The following is a 25,394-nucleotide window of genomic DNA, read 5'->3' as shown; positions in this document are numbered from 1 at the left end:
TTTGGGAAGAGGGAGAGAAAGAGGGATAAAGGAAAAGAAATCAGAAGGGAACAAGGGGAAAAAAGGCTGTATTTTTAATATTTTACATGGGATGTAACAAGGATTGCTATAGATGGGGTTTTTTCAGATTTTCCATGTTCTGGTTTTGCCAGAATACTTTAGTATTTTAATGTTCCCATTGCTTTCCCAGCTTTTTCCACCCTCTTCTCTGTGGGCACTTCTACTGGCCTCAAAACGCACACAGTGACTCCTCAAAACTAAAAATGTGTTTGCCATTACATATAACATGTAAAATCTTACAATGCTTTCAGAATAGCAACATTCTCCTACAAAATGAGGGTAAAATGGTACAGAATCATACATACAATTCATAACATTTTTTCCCCAGTAATGAGTGTTGTCAGGTATTTGCGATGTTGAACAGTCATATCTGAGGTGCATGGCATTAAAGGGCACATTCACTGCTGACATAAACAGTAAGAATGGCCACTTTGGTGACGTTATCTCCAATTAAGTCAGCCATTACATTTACTTCAAGGTATTCAATACATTTTAAATGCTAGGAACAAGCCTAGGAAATGCCAAGTGCTTCTACAGACCCTTTCATGTGTGTCCTCCCCTTGGACTCAGACCCCTTCTTCAAACCTACTGATTTTGTGCTAAGTGCTGCCTGAGCAAAGCATGGTGAGAGCTGGCACTGTGTGTCCTGTTTACCCTCGCAATTAACGAAACAGCATTCAGGGAGAGACACCAAAGAGCCTGCTGCACTTAAAGGGCTAAGGAGAGGTGATAACAGCCTTTGCTCCGTTAAGGCTGGCTGCCCAGCTTTACTGAAAATGTAGTGACAGATAAAACATAAATCAACATCCTTATCATCCCGGCTTCCTTGCCTGCCAAATGGGAGTTTAGTTTATCAGCGACCCGCGGGCCCACTGGCGGCCTTTACACTTACAGCTGGTCAGTGGGGTGGGACGAAGTGGACATTAAATGGCTGCTCTAAAATGCCTTGGTGTAAACAACTCAGGGAAGGACTTCCTTGAACTGCCAGTTACCTGAGTGCGATCCATCTCACTAAAGCGCTTGCCCCAAGAGGGGTAGTGTTGCCAGGAAAGAAAACAAATAAAAGACAAACAGCATGTTCCCAGTGCAGGCATAGGCTGGGGGATGCCGTCCCCTTGAGTGAGTTAGGAGCCCTTAGCAAGGTGAGTTTCTAAGGGCAGGGATCAGGATGTGGGCAAGCACCTTATAAAGAAAGGGACTTCGTCACCATCATCTGCTCCCTCTATGCCATGATCATGCTGTGCAGTGTTTACATATATATACATAGAGCATTTGATAAGACTCTCTGCAAGCCTCATCACGTGGGCACATCTTTCAAAGACACCAGTGTCACCCAAGGCTCAGGAAAGGACTGTATTGAGGGGGTATTCATCCCCCATTGCAAGCCAGAAGACCTCTTTCTCTTCATTACAAATAGGTTTCCAGACATATAAGTATTTTAGAAGTGTTTGTCCCAATTCATGGCATCATGGCTAGATTTTTACATTTCAGCTCAGAAAAAAAAAACATTTAATTTGGCTTTGTTTGTGGGAAAAGTGGGAGTCTGTATAGGAATGCACTCCAGTTTATACTAGTTACAGGATAGCACTGACATAATTAGCCTTGTGCAAACACTTACTGAAGATGAAATTAGCATTCTGATCAGTGATTTATTTCTATCCTGAGATCTACTACAGCAAATAATTTCTTGAGACTCTGAAGTGAGGCAACTTTAACAGTGGTTTTCTGTCACTGTCAGAAGGAGCGTCAAATGCAGGCAGGTCTGATAGACACTACCTCAAGACTTTTTTCTTTTTTTTTTTAACTAAACTTGAATTCCTTTTAAAAGTGTTCATTTTTTCCTGTCACAGTGATTTTTGGTTATAGGAAAATGGAAGTCAAGCTACCACATTTCATTCAGACAGCAAAATCTGTATTTCTTTGGGTTTAGAAAGCCCCAGCTTCAGTCAACAACTCTATGTAAAACGTATGCCCAGCACAGGAAAATCATAGGCAGAAAGTGACGACATCATGTTGAACCCATACTATTGTGCAAGAAAATGCAAAACTTACAGATAACAGTGTTATACACATCAGAGCCAAACCTTCTGGTAAAAAAAAGATACATTTTATAGTGAGATTTTTGCTTAACAGCTCTTCTTCAGAAAGACACGTTATCTAAAAGTGCATGAAGTACATATGATATAAAGAAAGAAGCATCTATTCCCTGAAATCTGTTCAGACTAGCATGTTTTAGGAAGCCATTTACAATAAATCACATAGGCACAGAGCTCATCTCACTCTCTTTCCAATGGGCAAACATATGCTACAGGTGAAATTGCTAGAACCAATACAGCAAGGGTGAAAGCTTCCCGTCACAACCTTTGCTTATAGCATTCCTAAACTTTTATCAGGGAGATAATTTTTTTCCTACAGCAGGTATCCCCTTCCAGGTCTTCCTGGTTTTGTGTACTTGTTAGTCTAGTAGTGTAGTTTGGCAAGGTTAGCTGAGAAACAGCAATACACTTGCACTCGTATTTAACCAAAGGTCTTCACAAAAGCTCATATTGTACATGCTTGGAATACAGGAATGCTTGGAATGCTTGGAATGCTTGGAATGCTTGGAATTCCATGCTTGGAATATTCCTACATATAGGAATTAGTTACTTCCAAGAAATCTAAAGCTACAAAGAGTTGAAAGAAAAGGTTTTTTAAGGGAAAAGAAAGCAAGAGTGGTCTCCAGAAAGGACAGATGTGAGAGCAAAGTCATTCCACTCTCAGTGCGCTCAAGGCAGAGAGGCAATAGAGGAAAGCAACTGATCTGCAAAGCTAGGAGAAGTAGAGAGCATATTTGGAGATGCAGTAAGTTTATAGGAGTTGGGAAGATGAGAGAGGGAATGAAATAGGGTGAGAAGTAAAGGCAGAAACCAATGGTGAGGTCAAAGAAAACAAAAAGAAAGCAAAACAAACCAAAAATATAAAATAAAAATAAAAATAAAACAAAAATGAGAAAGAAAAAGAAAACAAAAAAGACAATGAAAACAAAAAAGAGCTAGATTCAGAGTGTATGAAAGGAGGAATGCAAGAAGCAAGCAGAAGTAGAAGCAAAGAGAGAGTCATTATAGGGATACTGAGGAGTAGAAAAATTGTAAATGTTGGTGAATATTCTTTAGTTCAAAGTTTCCAAACTGCCTCTGCTCTAAGCTGTGAAATGCACTTACAAAAAAATTACTGACTTTCCTCTAGCTGCTGAAAATAGCCTAAAAAGGGAAAATCGCCTACTAATTCAGATATTGGTGCCTTACAGTGTTTCACATGACAAAATTATCTCTGAGTTGGGATTTTTGTTTGGTTTTAATAGGGAACAGAAAGTGCAATTATATTTCAGAAGTGACCTCCCAATGTTTTTTCTCTAGTATTCAGGTTGTCCAGATGACTTTAATTCCTCTCATTTATTCATATGTTACACAACAGTGTGTCCCTGTTGGTTTTTTTTTTTTTTCCATGCAGCTCAATCATACATGTGCAAAGTCTAAGGTAGGTCCCTGCTCTGTTCCAGGTGTGATGGTTCACAGAGTCTGGAAGAGGTTGCAGTGCTGCACTGTGGCCAAAGGATATAATCCTTAATGGAGACCCTTTAGATCACAGGATCTGCTGCAGAACACAGGCCAGCCAAGCACTGCTAAAGATACCCTACTAGGCTGGAAAGTAGACTACAGTTTGGAAACCACTGGGTTATTAAATAAACAGAGTAATTTTTTTAATCTATACTGCCAAACATACAAAGGAGAGCTTTTCTTGGAGGACTGTCAGGGCTGAGTAAGAAACAGACTCTTGTCTATAGGATTGCCACATAAACTGAGTAGAAATACAATGAATTGCATGAAGGAGAAATATACTCTTCCTGAACTCAGCATAAACATAGATAAAGAGAATGGTATTTTTTAAATCTACAAAACCTGTAAATGTAATTCAAATGTTAACATCAGAACTCTGAAATTTTGCATCACCAAAACCTTCACTAAAAACTGACATATTACCATCTATTCAAGGTAAGCAGTATCATAAACTGTGGTTCCACTTCACACATGAAAATATCTCCCTGGATGTGTCACAGTCATGACCAATACTAAGTTCATTTTCCTTATGCAGCTATGTGTGAGAAATTAATGCCAAATGATTCAATATCATGAGTTTGAACTTTCATATGTGAACAAATAATTTATAATTACTTGGCTCATTATTACTTTTTCACATAAAAGGTAGTAAAATAAAAAGTTATTTTAGAAAATGGACACATTTCCTGAAAAAGTCAGAGTTGCACAATTTTGAAAGATAATATTTAACCTTTGGAAAGGCCAAAATTCTTTGGACTGACGCAGAAGTTTTAAATCTTGCCAAATGTAGAGTAATTTTTGAAGAACTATTCTTTTTCACAATACTAATACAAAAATTCTTGGACATGAAACTGAGAACTCTGGAACAGGAAGGAGAAATGATAGATGCTTTAAAGAACAAGTCTATTTAGAGGCAGTTTGTCTGAATTCTGTAATGTACACTGACAATAATATATTTTAATGCTTGACTATATTTTACTAGCTCATTTCTTCATGCACAGAAAGTAGTATATTTAGCCCATGGTATTTCAAAATACATATTTTAAAAGTGTATACTACTTGCTTACTTCACACTTTATACAAGAAAGGAAAAGAAAAAGGATACTATGTGAGAGAAAATGCAAACATATGTACATAACACCACATATATAAACCTATTCAAATACTTACACTGAAGTTAATAAACATCATTTTGAAAAAGTGAAATTAACAATACAAATCTACCTTCTCTGCAGCCTTCTCTGTTTCATATAAGGAACTCTGAAAATTTTTACTTCTGCAATTGATAAATGTGCTTCCTCTGAAGTACGGCTTCTTATATAGAGTTTCTGTTTATATGAAGAATATTGGTAGCAAATATTCTTCCTATTCACTCAGTAACTTTTTTTTTTTCTGTTCAATGTTAAAGCATTACACAGTCATAACATGACATCAAATTCTTACATACTTCAAACACCTGAGACTTTCTTAGGGTGCTTGGGTTCTACTCATTAGCTCTAGGACCAATAGCAGTTGTATCAAAAATTCCTGCAGCATGTTTTTTAAATTTGCCACACTTTGGAAATATTAGGAAGAGATTTATTCTTAAATAACTTCTCAAGTTTGTAAAATATACAATTGAAGATGGTGTGTTTTTCTCTGTTGTACATACTTACTTTTCTTTCTTTCCACTTCAGAAAAGCTACATTGCCAAACTGTTTCTATTTCAGGATATGCTGAGGAAAATTCCACCCAAATGAAGAATATCATAAAGAAAAAAAAAAAAAAGAGCAGTGAGCAGGAAGGAAACAGCAAATAGTGAGAATACAAGATCTGTAAAATGTACCAACAATTCCGAGCTTGCAATGGGCTGTCACTGCACACGCAAAGAGGAAATTTCATTTAAAAGTCACAAAAATGACCTTGCTTTGAACCAAGTCAATGTGATTACTTCTAAACTGAACAGAAAGTTAAGAAGTTTGGATTGAATGTTTTACCATTGCTAATGTCTCAGAACTTTCTTTGGCTCTATATTCTCTTTTCCGATGTTTGTCAGCTGAATTTAATGTTCTCTTCTTTTTGTCTTCTGGTCTCTTTGACCTTAATGTGACATTTTAGTTGGGTGATTAATTACTATTAAATGGCACTGCATTTATTAAATGGAGTCCTTGTCTGCATAAGAGCACAGTTACAATGCAACGATTCAGTTTGATAAGCTTAAATATACACAGTTAGATGTGGTAATATCTAATTTGTCAAGGATCTTGTGGCTAACTTTTCTGCCACACAGCTAGAGAGAAGATGTGATTGCACAAAAAGCTTAATATTTGCAGCTTAAGTGTTCTCAGTAAATTGATCTTCTCCATCATGTAATCTTACCGCAGAGTATGCAGGAGACAATAAAGTTCTACACAAGCCTAAGTTGTCTTAATACTAGGCCTGAGGGTTCTTAGACACAAAAATAAAAGCTATATGACAAGATTTCTATGTTACTTTTTGGCAGACAATAGCAGACTTGCTTTGCCAGAAGGTTTCTTTCTGAGTTAATTGAATAAAAAGAAGAATAAATGGCAGTAAAAGGATGAAAGGTTCATTCAGAAAGAAAATATCCGTCTAGAGTCTGAACACCTAAGTGAAAAAGAGATTGTGAATATTTAGTTTAGTAAGTGAAACGCCAGCAGCTAACATTGTAATCAACCAGGTTACTACTCTGTCAGTTATAATCTCTCTGCTTTATTCTCTGTTTAGCTAAAGAATCAAATTGAGTACATTTCCAATCTGATTGAGTAGAAAATTTCTTGCAAGCAAAAGGTTGGTTTTGATTTAATATCTGCTGGGAAAAAAATCAGGTCAAAAGTGGATGACCTGGATAAAATCAAAATGGGAAGGAGACTTTCACAAAAAGCTCAGTGTCTCGGGTACTCATGAGAAAGACAGACAGCAGCTGGGTCTAGTTCTTGTCTGTTCTTATGTCAATTCTTTTCACCTCTGGTTAAACACCAACTGGATCAGCAAGAAGAAGAACAGATCTGTTTTCAGGTTGCACTCTCTGTCCTTGCGTCTTCTGCTTTGAAAGCTTATGTTTGTGCTCCTGCTTCTGCAAATCCAGTGCCTGTCTGTACAACTCTCATCCCACAAAGATGAGATAGATCAGGTTAATATGAGAAATAAGAAGTCTGTAGATTTACCTAAAACCTACAGGTACTTTCTGACAGTGCAAACCGTAGTAGTGCTTTAGATAGAAGAGTTATTAACCTCATCTGAATATAGGTGTTTACAGGGATCTCCTTGTAGAGGTATTGTGTAGGAACTGGTAATGTTTGGGAATGCATCTTCAGATTTGCTTTAGATCTGACAGGAATAACACCGTATTGATCACAGTGGGAATTCAGATGCAAACCTCCACCAGAGAGACATTTAAACATGGCCAGGGAAGACCCTCCACCATTCTGGTAGAAAACAGACGTATAAGCACTGTAATAACATAGAATCACAGAATGGTAGGAGTTGGAAGGGACCTTTACAGATCGTCTAGCTCAATCCCCCTGCAGAAGCAGGTTCACCTAGATCAGGTCGCATAGGAACATGCCCAAGTGGGTCTTGAAGACCTCCAAGGAAGGAGACTTCACAACCCCTCTGGGCAGCCTGTTCCACTGCTCCATCACCCTCACAGTAAAATAGTTTTTTCTTATGTTTAAGTGGAACTTTTTGTGTTCCAGCTTCATCCCATTACCCCTCATCCTGTTACTATCAACTATAGAAAAAAGGGATGTCCCAACCTCCTGACACCCACCCTTTAGATATTTATAAATGTTAATAAGATCACCCCTCAATCTCCTCTTCTCCAGACTAAATATATGTACATATTGTTTGCACAATGAAGATTTAAGCTGAACTCCATGCAAAAGGACATAAACTTGTGTGCTCTGCAGGTTTGTAAACACTGTACCATCTGGAGACCTTGAAATAACTCTGCCTTGAGGTCAAACATCAGTAGTAGAGTCAATATAAATGAACCAAGAAAGGCCATAATCCTGATTACCTCTAAGAGGATTATAGTGCTGTCTTGACTACTGATGACAGTCTAATGATAAGATTGCATAAGAAAACCTTTTTTAGAATTCTCATTAAGGATTAAGGATTAAGTAACCACACTCCCAGTTGTTCCTGCATAGATTTGTTCACTTCCATCTTCCTTTATGAGCAACAGGAAAAGACACACTTTTGTAATATCCCAGAATCCAAGAGGCTCAGCATTATAAGCAGAAAGATACATCAGATGTGTGCTTTATCACTCAAGATTTAGCAGACTCAAAATTCTCATCTTTTGAAAATGTTGAACACTGGATATATGTCAGGCACTTCTTTCCCAAAAAAATTTCTGGAAATTGGATTCAACTACAAAAACTTTATTTTAGTTTGGTCATAGGATCATCTGAAAAAGCAGTCATTCCCAACCTTTCTTATAGAATAGAAATTTTTTTATTGGTGTAACTTGCTGTTCTGAGGATTCAAAACAAAGACACTCTGAGCAGTTTGTCCCCACAATCTTAAGAACAAATTTCTGGAAAACATTGGGCAACTTTGCAAATAAAATTACTGTCTTGGTCTCAAAACTAGTGCAAATATTTTCATGTGTCAGAATGCCCTATTTCTAAGACCACTTTACATTTACTTGATATAATTATTAAAAACTGATCAACATTAAAACGTTACATTTCATGTTTATCTAAATGAAATGTTTTGATTGATTAATTGATTCAAAGGAAAATATTAATTCAAGAAAGAATTGGAAATATTCTTAAAGATTTTACAGAAGACAAAATGCATTTTCAAACCAGGTCTAACCTGTAATTTTGGCAGATGATAATGTATCATATTATCTCCACTATAACATTTGTGAGATTGCAAACTTTAGACAGGAATTGGTAGGTAGATCATTCAAAATTTAAGAAGTTTCTGCTGTTCAAATCACAAGACAAATTATTTAGCAGAACTTAAAAGCACAGTTTAACATACATTTTTCTCTAGAGAATAAAACCAATTAATAGTATGAACTGTTGATCAGCACAGTAATTTACAAGTCATAGTTTAATGACGTATTACCTATGCATCATTTGCATGATGCATGATGCATTTTACCTATGCGTAGGTAAATGATCAGGGAAATGACTGAGAGCCTGTAAAATGGAGGGGTATAATATTATACGACAACACACCAGGAATGGTTTTAAATTACAAGCAAATCTGGACAAGGGAAAAAAATAAAAGTCTCCTCTACTTTCCCCCAAACACATGTACAATTTCCTCTAGAAGAAAATGCAAGAGAAATAAATGCATTATTTTCTCTTTCTCAGAGGTATATCAAATGCTGATTAATTCTAAATCTTCTGAATTGTAATGTGATCATCAGAGTAAAACTTGGCCTTACAATGCTTTCCTGTAACTCAAAGCGCTGTATAAAATTGACTGTGTTGAAAGAATTATAGCCAAGGACATAACTGTAATGAAGTATTATCATGGACATATAATATTATCAAAATATCAAACTCTACACATGTCAACAGTTACCCAATGTGATTAGAGACAGATCTGGTTTTTAGTTTAGGTAAAAGTAGGCAGTTGTTTACATTGGCAGATCACGGGGGGAAGGGAGGAAATGAAATGCCCCAGTACAGGGTGCCATGGCCCCAGCACCTGTTTTGTGGACCCTGAGAGAAAGATAGGTAGGGAGAGAGCTGTGTGACTCACAATCAAATCAGCTTGGAGAAGGAGCAGAAGGTTAGTGCTTCCCTGCTCACAAGTAAATCTGCTCCTTCCCAATAAACCCTAACTTTGCTTTTCCAGTCCTTCACATCTATCTCTAAGGAGGAGGGGCAGTGAAGAAAATAGCCCCTCTGCTCATATCACCCCCTTCACATCACTGGTGGGTTTCTGGAGCCTATAGTCAATTCCTTTCAATCCCCTTTCCTGACCACTGCGGCCAACTCAAGCAAGGTTTGTGGAAGGTCCTCAAGCCCAGCGACTTGCTCCAAGGTCTGTCTTCTCTCAGAAGCTGTCACAGCACTGCTGGACTTCACCCAACAACTCTTTCTTTGTCCTTTGCCCTAGTGGCTTTCTTTTACAGGACTTTGTCTACAGGGTTGGGTGCCAATTCACCAAGCAGACAGGACACATTAAATCAAAACATACCAACCATTATGGATGGCTAAGGTAAGCGTGTCAGAGAAAGGCAGTGTCTACTGTCAGATCTCAATCCTTTTGAGCTGCAGCCTTGTATAACCATCCTCTCTGCCTGTTATTTATGAGGTGAACTGATGATATGACAGCCTGGTCTGCTGATGTGACAGAAAAAGTACATTGTTCATTTTGAACTTTACAGAAACATGGAAAACTTTCACTCCTTTCAGCATATTTCTGCTCCAAGAACTATATTGACTTGTAACAGCTTCTGTTTATGCAGTGCAACAAGCTGAGGTCAGTGGGAAAGTGTCAGCTGCAGAGTATGACTTTGCTTTCACTGCATCATGGAACTTGGCACAGCTTTGCAATGACAGATAACAAACTGCATTCTATAGCTTTCAAAACCCTCAAAGGATATGTGGCTGGGAAAGGCTTGCAAATGCCTTCTCTTGATTAATAGTGTCAAAACTGAAGTGACCATAATTTAGTCTTAGCAAAGAGATGTACTTCTTAGTACCAGCAATAAAGACAGACGCTAAAGCCCGTGAACCTACACAATATAAAGAAATCATCTTTAAAGAAATTCACAGTCATCATGCCAGACACTAAATGAATTATTTCTCTCATTTCTTGTCTCACCACAGCTTCCTCCCACTTGGACACACATGTTAGGCATTCAGTTAACCTCAAGCATAGCTCTCCTGGCCCTATCACTGTATCTGTACTCCCCATCATGAGGGTATGCTAGACTACATTTTTGCAATGTAAAAAGAGTGACATCATTTTTTTTCTTAAAGTAGCTTGTCTGTAAGAACACTTCAATTATAGACAGCTCAGCTCATCACAAGAATATGCTTATTCCTATGTACTTTCCTGTGTGTGCTCAGCATGCTGTTCAGACCTGCTCCTATTCACAGCTCTATGCCATATACCCCATTCTGAACCTCTCATTTTCTGTGTACAGCAGCTGCATTTGCTTCCCCATATATAACTTTTGCCGACCTCCTGCTCTTGCACTGCACTTCCTGGGAAGTGTTTTGTTCACGGACCCAGTGGAGGAATATGTTATGACAACGGAGTTTTAAGGAAAGCTTTTTTATTTTGTTGTGTCATGCACTTTATCCATCCCATTTTGTCATCTGGTGGTTTTCCTTTCTTGTTCTAGCACATATTTCATGGCTAAAGCTATTTCACAGGCAGCCTTGGAAGTCAATCCTTTTTCAGATAACAACTTTTTTCAGATGATCCACCATCCTATCTACTTACAAATCCATCAGAGAGCACTTTATTTGGCAACAGTCCTGCATCATATACTGAAATATTTCTAGAATGAGTTACAACACAATGATATTCCCCAGCCCAAGGTGAATCACAGAATTATCTTTTTTAATTACCCTCTTTGCAATCAGGAAATTCAGCTTACGGTACTGTCACAGAACTTCACTGACTGTGGTGAAATGTAAAGGAAAATAAACCTGCAAGATACACATAGGATTTTCATTTGGAGAACAGTTTACTTTTTTAAGGAATATTTCATGTTTGTTTAATGGCTTTTCAGATCTAGTAAGAAGCTGAACATGATGTTTTCTACATTCAGAAGAATATTTTCTGGAACTAAATGAAAGATTAATTATCCTTACAGAGCCTTCAATCACTTTTTGTAATCTCACTCTATGAAGTGCCATCCTCCTGACTTCACTGAACAGGTCTAACTGAACTTCATAGCCTTCCCCGTTTTTTGTCTGTTTGGTCTCCTTCTCTTCACTGGTTTGTTTTGAATATTGGGTTAACAAGTCTTACTGAAATTTCTGTTGAGTCCTGTATCCTGATAAAATATACAAATAACATGTGGCTTAAGGTCTAGAAAAAGTTTCTAATTAAAACCAAGTGTTAGAATTATATTGTCTTTGGGTTTCCTCATGTTTCCTGACTTTTTTTGTGTCTAGCTTCATCTCACACTAGAAAAAGTTGAGAGCACAAGCTTTGCTTTCAATGGTACCTTGTAAATACCACGATGCATAAATAATTTGTTTTATTGCTTACTATAAACGCATCTCCTGCAGGTGTGCAGTTTTCAGATATTAATTGTAGAAATGGGAAATAGTTACACTTTAAAATATATCTCTGATTATGGAATTACTGATGAAGTACAGTAAAAGAAATATTGTGGATACTGGCTTTCTTCTTCTTTTGCTGAATCATATCTTTTTCAACATGGTATTTGTTTTATCAGAAAGCACAAGATGCTCTTCTTAACACAAGAAAACACAGCCAAACCTTGAAAGTAGGTTTCATAATCTAATGTGCCATATATGCCTTCTGATAACCCTCACCAGCAACATCTAAAAGTAGTCATTTGACTTTTAATGACAGCCACTGTTCTTGTTATCTCAACAAATTTCCTTTGAGAGAGCTGGTCCTCTTACAGTTTAGATATCACTACTTCTGAATTTATAAAAACAGAGGGGATGCATTTGGCCTTGATTCAGTTCTTACATAGCGTCTGTAAAGATTTAAATACATCAAAGTGTCAGCTAGATCAAATAAGCCAGAATCTATTTCCGAGTATTTGAAAGCTTGACTTCCATTTGCCCAAAACCTCTATTTTTTTATTTAAACTTCACTAAAATTCCCTCAGCTTTATAAAATTAATTGCAATCCTGTCATCTTTCTCATTGTACCCCTTCAATGCCAGCAGTTTCTGCAATGTTTCTTACAAAAATCTTAGCTCTAAATACCTGGTTTTTATAGTGAAACAGTAAGAGCATCATATATGGAAGTATCTGCTGTTCCTTATTCAAATGAACACATACCTACTTTTTCCTCAACATTTGGTAGTAAAAGGAGTTGGGAGAAATACCTCTCACAGAAGTCTTTGAACTAACTAAAAATCAAATCGTATATACTTTGAAGTGATTTGAAAAAACTTTCCATTGTACTTTTTTCAGGCCTATGACATTGCTCAAAGAGCTTGAATTAATTAAAAATATCATTAAACTTGTTAAGATTTGCCCCTACCTAGATTTAGAGATCATAAGGCTGATCGAGACTCTATGTTCATTCTTTTCTACCAGAATAGGATTTAGAGTCCAAAGAGTCAGTTTAACAGCAACTCAGCATTTGCGTCATACTGCTCAGATGCTGCTCAGGGCTGCTCTTGTCCTGATCACACACTGCTTCCCATACTGTATCAGCACCTCCTTTAAGAACACATGTGCCCAACAGGATGTTTCTGTAAAATCTTTTGAAAGTCAGTGCTACATTCTCTTAACTTCTACAAAGAGGAGAGAAAAGGGATCACAGCTTTGATCGTTCTTATTTTAGGGAGCATTTAGAAACAGATTCTTATAGGAGCTCTTAGAGAACTGGCTGAAGGTTGATCCCTGCGAGAAGGCTGACATCTGTCTTAATCTCATAGATAAAAGGGTTAATAAGATTTTTAATATTCAATTAACATTATATTCAAGAGGAGCTATATTTGTATTTATTTTGAAAATAGTTGTTTGCATCTCAATGTCAAGTTTATGATTTACTATGTTTCAGGGTCTCTCAGGCACATAAAAATATACAACCTTCCCATCTCCTTCAACCCTTTCAGCTACAGAAGTATTAGAAACACTATGCTAGTGGTTCAAATTCTAAAATTTTGTGGAGAAACTCACACACAAGAGTAGAAGATACAAGATACTGTTCCCAAAATCCACCGAGTAATTAATAAGACCTTCTCCCAGAATAAAAACCATGAATAACAAAAAACAATGTAAACTCATAACATTTGCATCTGCACCAAAAGTCTTCCCTTATTCCAGAAGGCTGAGAGCTATTCTTTTTACACAGGCTTGAAGATATTTAAACACCAGTCTTGTCTCTTAAGAATTATAGGGTCTCTAACAAGCCCATTAATGTGTCATCAGGGCATAAGTAAATATGTCCAAAAGTAAACATTCACTGTAGAAAAAATACCTTATTTTCCATCATGCTCTTCAAGGCCAAGAATGTTTCCATAATGAGAATTTTTAATAAATAGAAGCCCAAATTTTAGTTATTCTAATGGAAAATTGTGATATAATACAAGATAGTTTAACTCCTCTCATCTGGATTCTTTGCTTGCTCTTTCAAAGGCTTTCCAGGAAAAAAAAAAAAAAAAAAAAATCAACTTTCTACTCATACAGTAGACAATGTCTCTCTTTAGGTTTGCTTAGCTATGCTAAGAATCTCTTTTGGGACGCAGTGACATCTTTGCATTATTAATAGCTGATTCAATCTGGCTTGCTGTAGTAACAGCTTTTGCCAGCGTGAGATTAGGTTCAGCTAACAGCTCTATGAATTTCAGCATGTCTTTTTCTAGCAGGGTATTATGATACAATGTCCTTTGTACCCAAGAAATGCAACCAAATAGAAACTATTTCTGCCTGGTATCATCGATCGTGAGGAGGTAATTCTCAACTACACTTATTCACATTTTTTAAGACATTATTTTTGAATCTTAAAGGGAAGGATTGAAATTAGAGGGCAATTACCTTTGCTATTCTTCCTCCTTTTATTCTTTACTGTTTCTTCAAATATCTTCAAGCATGTCTTTCCCCACCACTTGACAGAGAGTCTCTATTTCTCATTGACTTTTTTCAATCTTTCTCCAATTTTGTCTCATTTTTCCTCTGAGAGTATATCTTTGCTATCCATACTCTGCCTAGTTTTAATTTCCCATCCATGCTATAACAATGCCTAAAATACTACTTCTTTAATAGATTTCTAACACTACAAGGAGCAGGACTGGAAGACTGACATTTTGACCTCTCATTTACTGCCAGATGAGCTATTGGGTGTTCTGGATACATCGGTTCTCCTTTTCCTGTCAGAGCAGACCATTCTTTTGCAGGTATTATCTCATCAGTCTTTCAGACAAGTGTGCACACTAAGTTGGTCTGGTTCATGAGTGACCATTTGTTTTGCACTTTTGTTCATCTTCTTCATTAAATGAGTTTGGGTGATAGAAAAGCTACAAAACTAAGTGTTTGAGAGCAAGAGAGTTTGCTGCAAATGAGAGAAAGGAAAAAAATCTCACCTTTTCTGCACTCAACTCCCTTGAGTTTCTGATCTGAAAGTCTCTTTCAGAAGGAGGGCAATGTTTTTTCTTTTGTTAATTTTCAGTCCTCATTTTCACCACCATATTCTTTCATATAAGTCTCAGTTTAAAAGTGGGATCATGGACTCAGCTAATACCAAACAAAATGTATGAAAATATGTACTATATTTTCACTGGAAGTGTGAAAGAAAGACCATATTTTCAAAGTTTTGGAACAGGCTACTGAGAAGTTTAGGAAACTTTTTTTTGTCAGGTAGAAACTGAGAGGGGGCTTTTATTTTACAGTGAAAATCTTCTTTTTTTCCACAAAGAGTTCATTAAATAGTAGATATAAAATAAGATGGAAATCCTGGAAGAAAAAAATTAATTGAAAAGTATATTGGCAGATAGTCTCTTTTATTGCCTGGAATACTGATTTGAATCTACAAAACACTTCTGATATTAGTTGCAATAAGGAGAACTTCTGAGAAGGCTTAGGACACAATCTGGAAGAAGCTGAGAAATAGAAGCAGCAGAGAAACAGAAACAAGATAAAACAGGAGTTGTTGAAACTGTCTTTTTCTGCTCTAAACCTTATTGCTTTTATTACTGACACCTTAATACTGGGTGTACATAAATTCTATAATTTTATTTTGTTTCCTTTAAGATGAATTTTACCTGTTTTCAAAAACTTAAGAAGGATTCTCCCTCTTAAAGCAAGAAAAAAAAAAAAAACATACAAAAAAGGAGGAAATATGCCAAAAGCAGGATGAGAGTGTAGGATGACTCCCGAATCAATACCATGGTCACAAAACCAGTCAGTTCCTCAGTCTGAGCAGGATACAGATTATAGTCAGCAAGACAAAAAAGGAGCATCTGCTGAACAGTCAAGTCAAAATCAGATGAGCTAAATTCAGATTCACAACTAAAGGTGAAAAGGTTTGCATGACTCCAGTAAATTTCAACTATCGATTTTATTTGTCTATTTTTCAGTTCTGACTGTTTGTAGCTGTTATGTTAATCTCATCTGTGAATTTAACAGATTTTTTTGTTTAAGAAAAGCAGAAACTAAGCAGAAAGATCCCAGGACATAGTGTCTTTTTCCCTGTTTTCACATTAGCTTGACAACAAATATGAATCTGAAAAACTTTTTTGGTTTTGCCCAGCAGTATTGATAAACAATGTCACATGTATCTCACAGGAAAATACATGGAAACATTGAAAAGATGTTTAAAAGATCAGGGGTGATTATATTATAAAATAATATTTATAGTTTTCACATACCCCAACATAGTTAGAAGATTATTATGACCATGTTTCAGGTTTCGTAGTAAGCCCTTTTTGGGGCAGAAATGAATTATTGCAGGCCTAAGAGCTATGTGGTTGCTGAAAGACTACCAACTCATGATGGTCCGTCCCTCCAGATGAGTGCTATCAAAAACATGGTAAGACCTTAATATTAAGCTGTAAAACTCAGGGGAGAATATATTCATGTGAAGTGATTATCTCTTATGTTTCTGGACATTCTAAAGATACATTACATTCTCCTAATAATACTTGCCTTCTTTTTGATATGATGTTTTGGAAGAACAGCTTGCACTTATAATCAGTACAATTTATCACCTATCCCCAAAGTACCCTGCCGTTGAAATGCCTGACATATATATTAGGTGTTGTGGATTTAGCAAAAATTGAATTATAAATTGCCTTGCCAGCTTTTGCCTCTGGAAATAATGAAAAAGTGAGCTAAAGAAATGCTCTCCTGAAGGATTTATTTTTAGTGGCTATAGAGAAAGAAACAACAAACATGGATTGACCAGATTTTATCATTTTAAGCACTGAATAGTTTGATCTCAAGAAAAGTTTTCATTCTTTTAATTTTTTTAAAGAAAAAAAGACTGCACTGAGAGTTCTTGAATGTCCCTGAAAATAACTCAATTGAGAAGGCAAAAAAAACCTCAACAAAACACTAACAAAACTTTAATTTGTACTCAGTAAGCCCATATGAGAATTTCAAGGTCTTATGTCCAAATGAAGTTAAGTTAAATGTCATCCAAAATACTTTCTTTTCTCTTCTCTGGCAAGTACTGTCTCTCAATGAATGAAATTATTTGCTATAGACTTTTAGAGTTTAACATTATCCAGCTCCTCGAAATAAGAGGGCCTTTAATAAGTTAACTAAATTGGCAGAGTTATGCTGAATCCCTTTCTCACAAGCAAATGTGCATGGTTAACCCAAATGCTGATTATAAAGGTATCCAGAAATACAATAAGCTTTGGTAATACTGATTTTGAACCATCATCTAATATTTCATGAACTCTGGAGTTATCTCTTAACTAGTTTTTGTACAGACAAAAAAGCAACTCTAGTTATTTGTTTCAAAGGAAAAATGCTGTGACTCTGTATTAGAGTGAATCTGAGAATGTTTTCTCTTTACAAGTTAAGCTGAAATTTTAGCTCAATTTGTGTAATTTTTAAAGAACATGTATTTTTACCATTGTATTAGAAATTTTTGTTTAAATTCATTGATGTTGGAGTATGAGTTCAAATTGCCTGTTTTTTCATCTTTATAAGTTTAAATAACACCCAACATTTTGGGTGCATATCTTTTATATAAGTGATACAAGCACACAAAATATTATTGGAGTGTGGTGTATGCATGAGCAAAGAATTTAGAAGTAGACACTACTTTTAGTGTCAAATATCACCTCCTTCTTATATTAAATATCCCGTTACTAAATAAGATGATCGTAACTTTCGAAGTCTCTTCAGCATCACTGGAAAAAAAAAGTATGAATTGCCTTTCAATAATTAATGCATCCTACAATATGACTACCAGATTACAGTCACATAAAATTCGTTCAGTGGTTTGACTGCACAGGTTAATAACTGTTAATAACAGGTTAATAACTGTCTACATTGTAAAGAGAAGAATGTAGACAAATGGAGTCAAACTGATTTGTTGAGAAATATTAATATTAACATCTGTTCAGTTCAGCTTGCAAAGTAATTGACATTCTTCAGGAAATCGTGTAAAGAATCTATCAATACAAAAGCAAGGAAAGTTGTAGCTTCTGAGTAGGTGAATCCTTAACAACCACAATGATTGGTGTCCTTAAACATCAAGTAAGAAGGCAAGAATCTCAAACATCTTGAGTGAATAGGTGAATAAGTTTGATAAAGTAGAAAACAGACAAACTGATGGGAAGATAAAAAGAAATTATTTATCATGAAAGCAATATCTTCATGGAAGGCAAGGGATGAACTTACCAGAGATCCATAAAAATGCATACAGAAGTGGAGTGCAACCTTTTCATAATTGTAAGTAGTATCAGGATTCAGAAAATAAGAAAACTATTCAGTTGAGGGAAAGAACACACAACATCCGTGTTAGAGGGTGAGCTTTTAATGTCCTGCCATTCTTTTTTCCTCTTTTGCATGGTTATGCATTTGATTCATTGGTCACTGTGGGTGACTGAACTTGAGGAAAGAATTAAAAAAATATATGCAAGAGGTCATCATTTACTTGCATTATATAAAATACATGTAAAAGCTTACAAGTCAAGAAACATGCTGAAGAAATGTGTTGTCATCATACAGCCACAAAACATCCTGCAGATTAATCCTGTGGTGGCCCTGCATGACACCTGTAGTATATGTGGGCATTAGGTCAAAATATTAGCTGGAGCTAATGATGGGCCCATTATAACCCTCCTTAGTGCTCATTACTTAGGGGACCTTTTGAAGGTGTTCTGTATCATTCTCTGGCTGACAGGGCTATTCAGTGAAGGTTAGCAACTGCCTCTGAAGTCCTATTTCTCTGTTGCAGCTAACAACCTAGTTGGGGTCATGGAAGGCACACATGGATCCTTCACCTAAATGACAGAAATAGTATAGGAAATAATTAACATCTGCATGTGGTACAAAGATTTTGAAGGAAAGTAAATTTACTGTTTTTCAAGGTTAATTTTTTCTGCATAATCACAACAATGAATCAATGCTGTTAGCATTGCAATCAGATCAGTGGAGACATAAGTGTGCATGATGTGTTCAGAAGCTCTATGCAGATGTTCAAGATGAAGCCAAGGGGTTAAAATAATATTCCTGTAATCCTAGCTTATACTACTGATGAACAATGGAGTTCTTCATGGATAACCCCAGCACTTCAGAGTGTCTTAACCTTAGAATGATCTTTCACCCTCTCCTTTTAGGCTTCCTTTGCAACTTTACTGCAATTCATTTTTATTCAGCTTTTCAATTTTATTCACTGTACATTTGATCCAGAAGAAACTTGATGGATGAAAACTACCATTTTCTACAAGCATGAAGAATCCCTGTTCAGTTTAAGGATTGCATGGATAATTTGGAAGAACAATTGTGCATTTCTGCCTTTCTATTTCTGGCATATCTTATTTCATGAAAAATGATAAATAACTCTTGAAATCAGTTTACTTCTCTTCCTGCTCCTGCACTCACTCTAATGTCAAAATCCACAACATATTCAGGGCCATGTGCCTGCTAGTTCCATCTCTTCAGTTTTAAATCTGATCTTGCTTTTCCCCATCTTATATAATAATTCCTATCAGATCTCAAAACTAATTTAAAATTGTATTTAATTTCCCTTAGTCCTTGTTTCACACCATGTTTTCACTCAACTTTCTGAGTGATTATTTGGTGCAGCAGCATGAGTATTTATTCCAGTAACTTTGAATCTTTTGCAAAATACAGAAACAAAATTACATTTGCTTGCATTGGATGCTCTTCCTTTTTGAGTAAAATACACTTTGGTGAAATATATGCTTATTTTTTTCTCAAAAAAAGAAAAAAAATACACCTATGAGCATATGTATTCTTTTCCCTGGCTAGTACCTAGAAGTAGACAGCAATACACTTAAGTATACTGAATAGGAAAGAATGTAGCTGTGAACAAGAAGTGTTAAGAATTGTGCTGTAGAAACATTGTATCTCAAAACCTGAAGGTTTGTCAGCAGAAAATGTATCGCAACAACTGAACTGAAACTAACTGCATGGGACTGGTGCATACTTATCTTTTTCCCAACATATAGATTTAGAGAGTTCTCAAAAATGTACATTGTAACATCCAAATAAGTAATCTTTATATATGTACTTGTGTACAGTGTGAGAGTTTTGAAAGTGTCAGTTTTGTCAAAGTAGTACTCCAAATAAAACTTCAACAAACCAACACTTAAACTCCTTTGAAAGTCTGAAGTTATCTGCCCAGTTTTAGTGTAGTAAAACACCTCGCATCAAGGAAGATACTGATTTGATTCATGAAGTGTTCAGGTAATTGAAACTGAAGAAAAGTCAGCAAACTTTAGAAAGTTTAAAAACTGAATATAAGTACATTCATTATTCAAAGAAAATTAAGAAACAAAAGAAAAAATAAAGAAGGGAAGAAAAGTTATCCACCAGTTCAACCAAAAAGATGAAAATTGTTCCTTCATAAAGCAATTCACCTTTAAAAGCCCAGAGACACATTTGGTTGTATTACATATATGAGGCTATAAAAATACCTATGAGCAGCTAAGAATCAAACCCAAGTCACCTCAGTTTGAATGTAATTAGATCTAGGTGGGAATAAAAAGGTCAATATACAGGAGTAAATTGAAATATCAGAGAACTGAAGAAAATCTGAGTTTTAATGGCCAAAACCTCAATGATATTTTGCAAAAGCTATAGAAGTTTGCAAATGTGTATTGTTACCATGACAGAACTCACGACAAAGCTACAGAAAATCAGTATACTTTTACATTCATTTTTTTTTCACTGTTTCGCCTGTTCATTAGCCTAGAGACACAGAACCCTCCTCATTTACATTGGTCTAAATACAGTATAGTATGGTGATGGGGAAACATTTCAGTCAGTTCCTCTTACGTTCAAAATAATTTGAAAGTTGATTTATTCCCCACTCAAGTCAAGCAGTCTCAAATAAAGGAAATAATCTGTTTCCAGCCTGAGATGACATTTGGCAAGTTTCAGAGCAAATACTCATGACAAAGTCATAAGCCTTTGGAAACAGTTTTCCACTGGAAATGCTGACAGGTCCTTAAGCACAGTAGTGTGAACAGCACTGCTGTAATAAGCAGTAATTTAAAGGCTGTGCACTAGTTAACTATTAGTGCTAGTAAACAAGTGACCCTGATGGGATTTCAAATTAGAGCTTCAAGAAAATCACTTGATATTTAACCCTCTTGCTTTTCCACCTCATGGCAGTGGAAACATTATATTTCATTACATAATATTGTAGCTTGCTCATTTGATAGGAACAGAAACCAGACAAAAGCAGACAAAATATTTGTGACAATAAGAAACCCCGTGTTTCAGCAAATGCAGCCATCTAAGATTTTTTTAATGATTATTACATCTACAGCTTTGCCCTGGTCTGTCTTGGTCATAGCATCTGGAAATGACAAAATAGTGTGCCAACTATACATACTATTCTATCAATCGGCAATAATGCATGAAGACCAACTTAAAGATAATCCTCTCTTCCTGAGCCTCATCCATTTTGCATGGACTCAAGTCAGATATGGGATTAGATTTTCCCATAAGTAAACCACTAAGAAAATTCTCAGGAAAAACTACTGATAAAAATCCCAGGAGAAAAAAAAGTTATCTAATCATAGAATCATAGAATGGTAGGGGTTGGAAGGGATCTTTAGAGATCATCTAGTCCAAACCCCTGCAGAAGCAGGTTAACCTAGAACAGGTTGCACAGAAACATGTCCAGATGAGTCTTGAAGACCTCCAAGGAATCTTTACGAGATGAAGGTAGAAAGTTTCCTATGACTGCATGCCGTGTATCACCCATGAGAAGGTATCTCTCCAGGAACATTGATGCCCTGCAGTGTGATCAGGCTTGACTGGATATGCAGGCAAGTCCTAAGACTTGATTTAGTTAAACTGTGTGTCAGGATGGGCCCACAGAGCTCCTATGCTGAGATAGCCTCACTACTGGTATGATACAGGATTTAGATAATTGAGATTCAGAGTACTCAGAGACATCCATACTTGAAGTAGACCATTATCAGTATGAAGCAGGAATACTATAATCTCCATTAAAAATTAGCCTCTCTTTCCTTAAAATTATAGATGACCAGAAAACAAGATACATAGGATGAATTCATAGCAAGGTAAATATTCACTGTAATTTGAAGGTGAACCTGTGTCACCAAACACAACAGTCTCACTATCTCCCCTTCATGCTCCCTGAACAGTGTCATAGTTGTCACACTGCTCAGAGAAAAACTGCTGTTTCCTCCTAACCTGAAACCAAGGAGTCCCAACCTACTGTCCAGGGAATGCTAATGCCATTTTTAGAGTACAAAAGAGTATTTGATTTACAGCTCTCAGATCAAGAACTCTTCTAGTGCCTAAACAAAAGAAAACATTTGAACATGCATTCATGCTATCCCAGAACCTCGGAGAGATGAGCCTGAGTCTTATCCTCACTCACACATGCTATGATATTATACTACACAAGCTGTAAACAGCCTAAAAAAATCAAGGAGAGAATTTCATCACTGTCACTTACATTGACCTCCTGCAGGTATAGAAAGAAACCACAGCCCCTCCTCCTTCTACTTCTCATAGTCAGCTTAAATAACTTTTCACAGAGAGGTAACTCCTATTTGTTCTTGACTGAAAAGCCATCATGTGAGATATTATTCATTTGACCACAGTCCTGTCCAGCTTCCTTAAGGCTGCCTTCAACTTCTGACAAATGGTAAGATAGAAGGATTTTCACAGCAAGCCTGTCTTTCCCCTTCTGTGTAAATATCATGTCTGTCACAGATGTCTTTGGTGTACAAAACTGCAGAAGCCTTGATTTGTCTTACATTTCTACACATCTTACAGAAAACAGTTTTTCTGCATATGGCACAAATGTTGTTCACATAGCTCTCTCTAAATATAATAAAATGTTATAAAAGAGAAAAATCGATGCATATAAAATTTAAGATGCAAAATATATATCATTATCTGAAGAACAGCTATGAGTTGAAATAATAAAGATTACGAAACTCTTAAAAAAACATATTTTTAAACCATGCTGATAATGCCAATCAGGTGTTCAAGTCCCACTAGTATTTGATACAAAACTCTTGCAAAATAGTTAGCTGTTATGCATTTTCAGCTTACAAGCAGATTTATTATGACTACAGAAGGAAGAAAATCAATGAAGAAAATAATCTCTAAAGAAGTAGTAATCTCATCTTCCTGTCATTAATTAAAAAAATGTAAAAAATGGAAAAAGTAAGAACAAAGGAAGAGAATTCCTTAGCAAAGTGTATTTTCCTTTTCCAAGTAGGCGCTAATGTGGCTTTATAAGCAACAATAAGGATGTACCACGGTGACTGTCCCAAATGTCATACAACAGACAAAGCAAGTCAGTGACTGGTCCCTTCATTGTTAGCCAAAAGTCATTTGCAGTTTACTGTGATATTTTTTATTTAGTAGCTGATTTGACATTACTTTTATAGCCTTTTATTTCTTTTTCACAGAATTATTGTTAAAGAGGAATAGTGACAGCTAAATACAAAGGGTGTATGCCCTTCTTTAAAGTTATATTCTTGCAAGCATTACCATAGATTTGGCATTTTAAATTGACTTTAACTCTTTGCAATTAAATATACTTCAACTAGAATGTATGGTGTATTTCAGTACTCTTGAGGATGCAGTATGGTGCAATGTGGAAGAAGTCACCCCCCTACACTTCCTTGCGACACCAATCACTTCTGCAAGAATATTTAAACACCTCCCCCAATTCTGTTTCAATCTCCCTTTCAGCTAAAAAGATTGAGAAATCTTCTTACGCTATCTATTTCCCTCAAAAGCTTTTTTCATTTTACTATGTAACAATGAAATGACAGAAAAATGCCAGTATGGCACCCGAAACAAAAAATGAAACATTTCCTTTTCAGTCTTCCAAAAGTAAGTCAGAATTTGATTCAGGAACTTTCTTATAAAGTTGGGGAGAATGAGGGTGAGGGGTGTCTGTTTGGTTTTTTTTTCTACTGGAGCATAACATATTTCCCCATAACATGATGCAATGTCAGACACTCCAAAACTGTTAAGTTCTAGCTGCTGCTTCAAGTCATTATAAAATCGAGTCAGCATCACCATAACTAGAAAAAACTCCATTGAGTTCAGCCATGTAGAACATTCAAGACTTAATTTGCTTCATAATCACAGAATCACAGAATCTTAAGGGTTAAAGGGACCTCGAAAGATCTAGTCCAACCCCCTTGCCAGAGCATATACTTTTAAAAACAAAGGAAATACATCCTCAGTTTTACACTTAACTACTAAATTAATCAATCATAGACATACATAGTAAATAGTGTCAATGTTTCCTATATATTTGCAGAAAAGCTGCTCCTCAGCACAAGTCAGATCAGCTGTACCTTTCTATTGTTCAATAGGGTTTGATTTGTTCTAGGAAGACAACATAGTCATCATAGAATCATCATAGAATGGTAGGGGTTGGAAGGGACCTTTAGAGATCATCTAGTCCAACCCTCCTGCAGAAGCAGGTTCACCTAGATCAGGTTGCATAGGAACATGTCCAGGCGGCTCTTGAAGACCTCCAAGGAAGGAGACTCCACAATCCCTCTGGGCAGCCTGTGCCACTGCTCCATCACCCTCACAGTGAAATAGTTTTTTCTTATGTTTAAGTGGAACTTTTTGTGTTCCAGCTTCATCCCATTATCCCTTGTCCTGTTGCTAGCTACTATAGCAAAAAGGGATGTCCCAATCTCCTGACACCCACTCTTTAGATATTTATAAATGATAATAAGATCTCCCCTCAGTCTCCTCTTGTCCAGACTAAACAGCTCCAGTTCCCGCAACCTTTCCTCATATGAAAGATGTTCCAGTCCCCTGATCATCTTGGTGGCCCTGCATTGGACTCTCTCCAGCAGTTCCCTGTCCCTCTTGAGCTGAGGAGCCCAGAACTGGACACAGGACTCCAGATGATGCCTCTGCAGGGCAGAGTAGAGGAGGAGAAGAACCTCCCTTGACCTGCTGGCCACACTCTTCTTGATGCATCCCAGGATGCCATTGGCCTTCTTGGCCACAATGGCACATTCCTGTCTCATATTTAGTTTATTATCAATCAGGACTCCCAGGTCTCTCTCTGCAGAGCTGCTCTTCAGCAGTTCGACCCCCAGCCTGTACCGGTGCATGGAATTGTCCCTTCCCAGATCCAGGACTCTGCACTTGTCCTTGTTGAACCTCATGAGGTTCCTCTCTGCCCAACTCTCAAGCCAGTCGAGATCTTGCTGAATGGCAGCACAGCCTTCTGGGGAATCAGCCAGTCCTCCCAGTTTGGTGTCATCAGAGAACTTGCTGAGGGTACACTCTGTCCCCTCATCCAGGTCGTTGATGAAAATGTTGAACAAGACTGGCCCCAGAATCGATCCCTGTGGAACTCCACTGGCCACAGGCCTCCAACTCGACTCTGTGCCATTGATCAGCACCCTCTGGGCTC

This window comes from Colius striatus, chromosome 3 (assembly GCF_028858725.1).
Source record: "Colius striatus isolate bColStr4 chromosome 3, bColStr4.1.hap1, whole genome shotgun sequence".
NCBI lineage: Eukaryota > Metazoa > Chordata > Aves > Coliiformes > Coliidae > Colius > Colius striatus.
Note: the sequence above shows the minus strand (reverse complement) of the source record.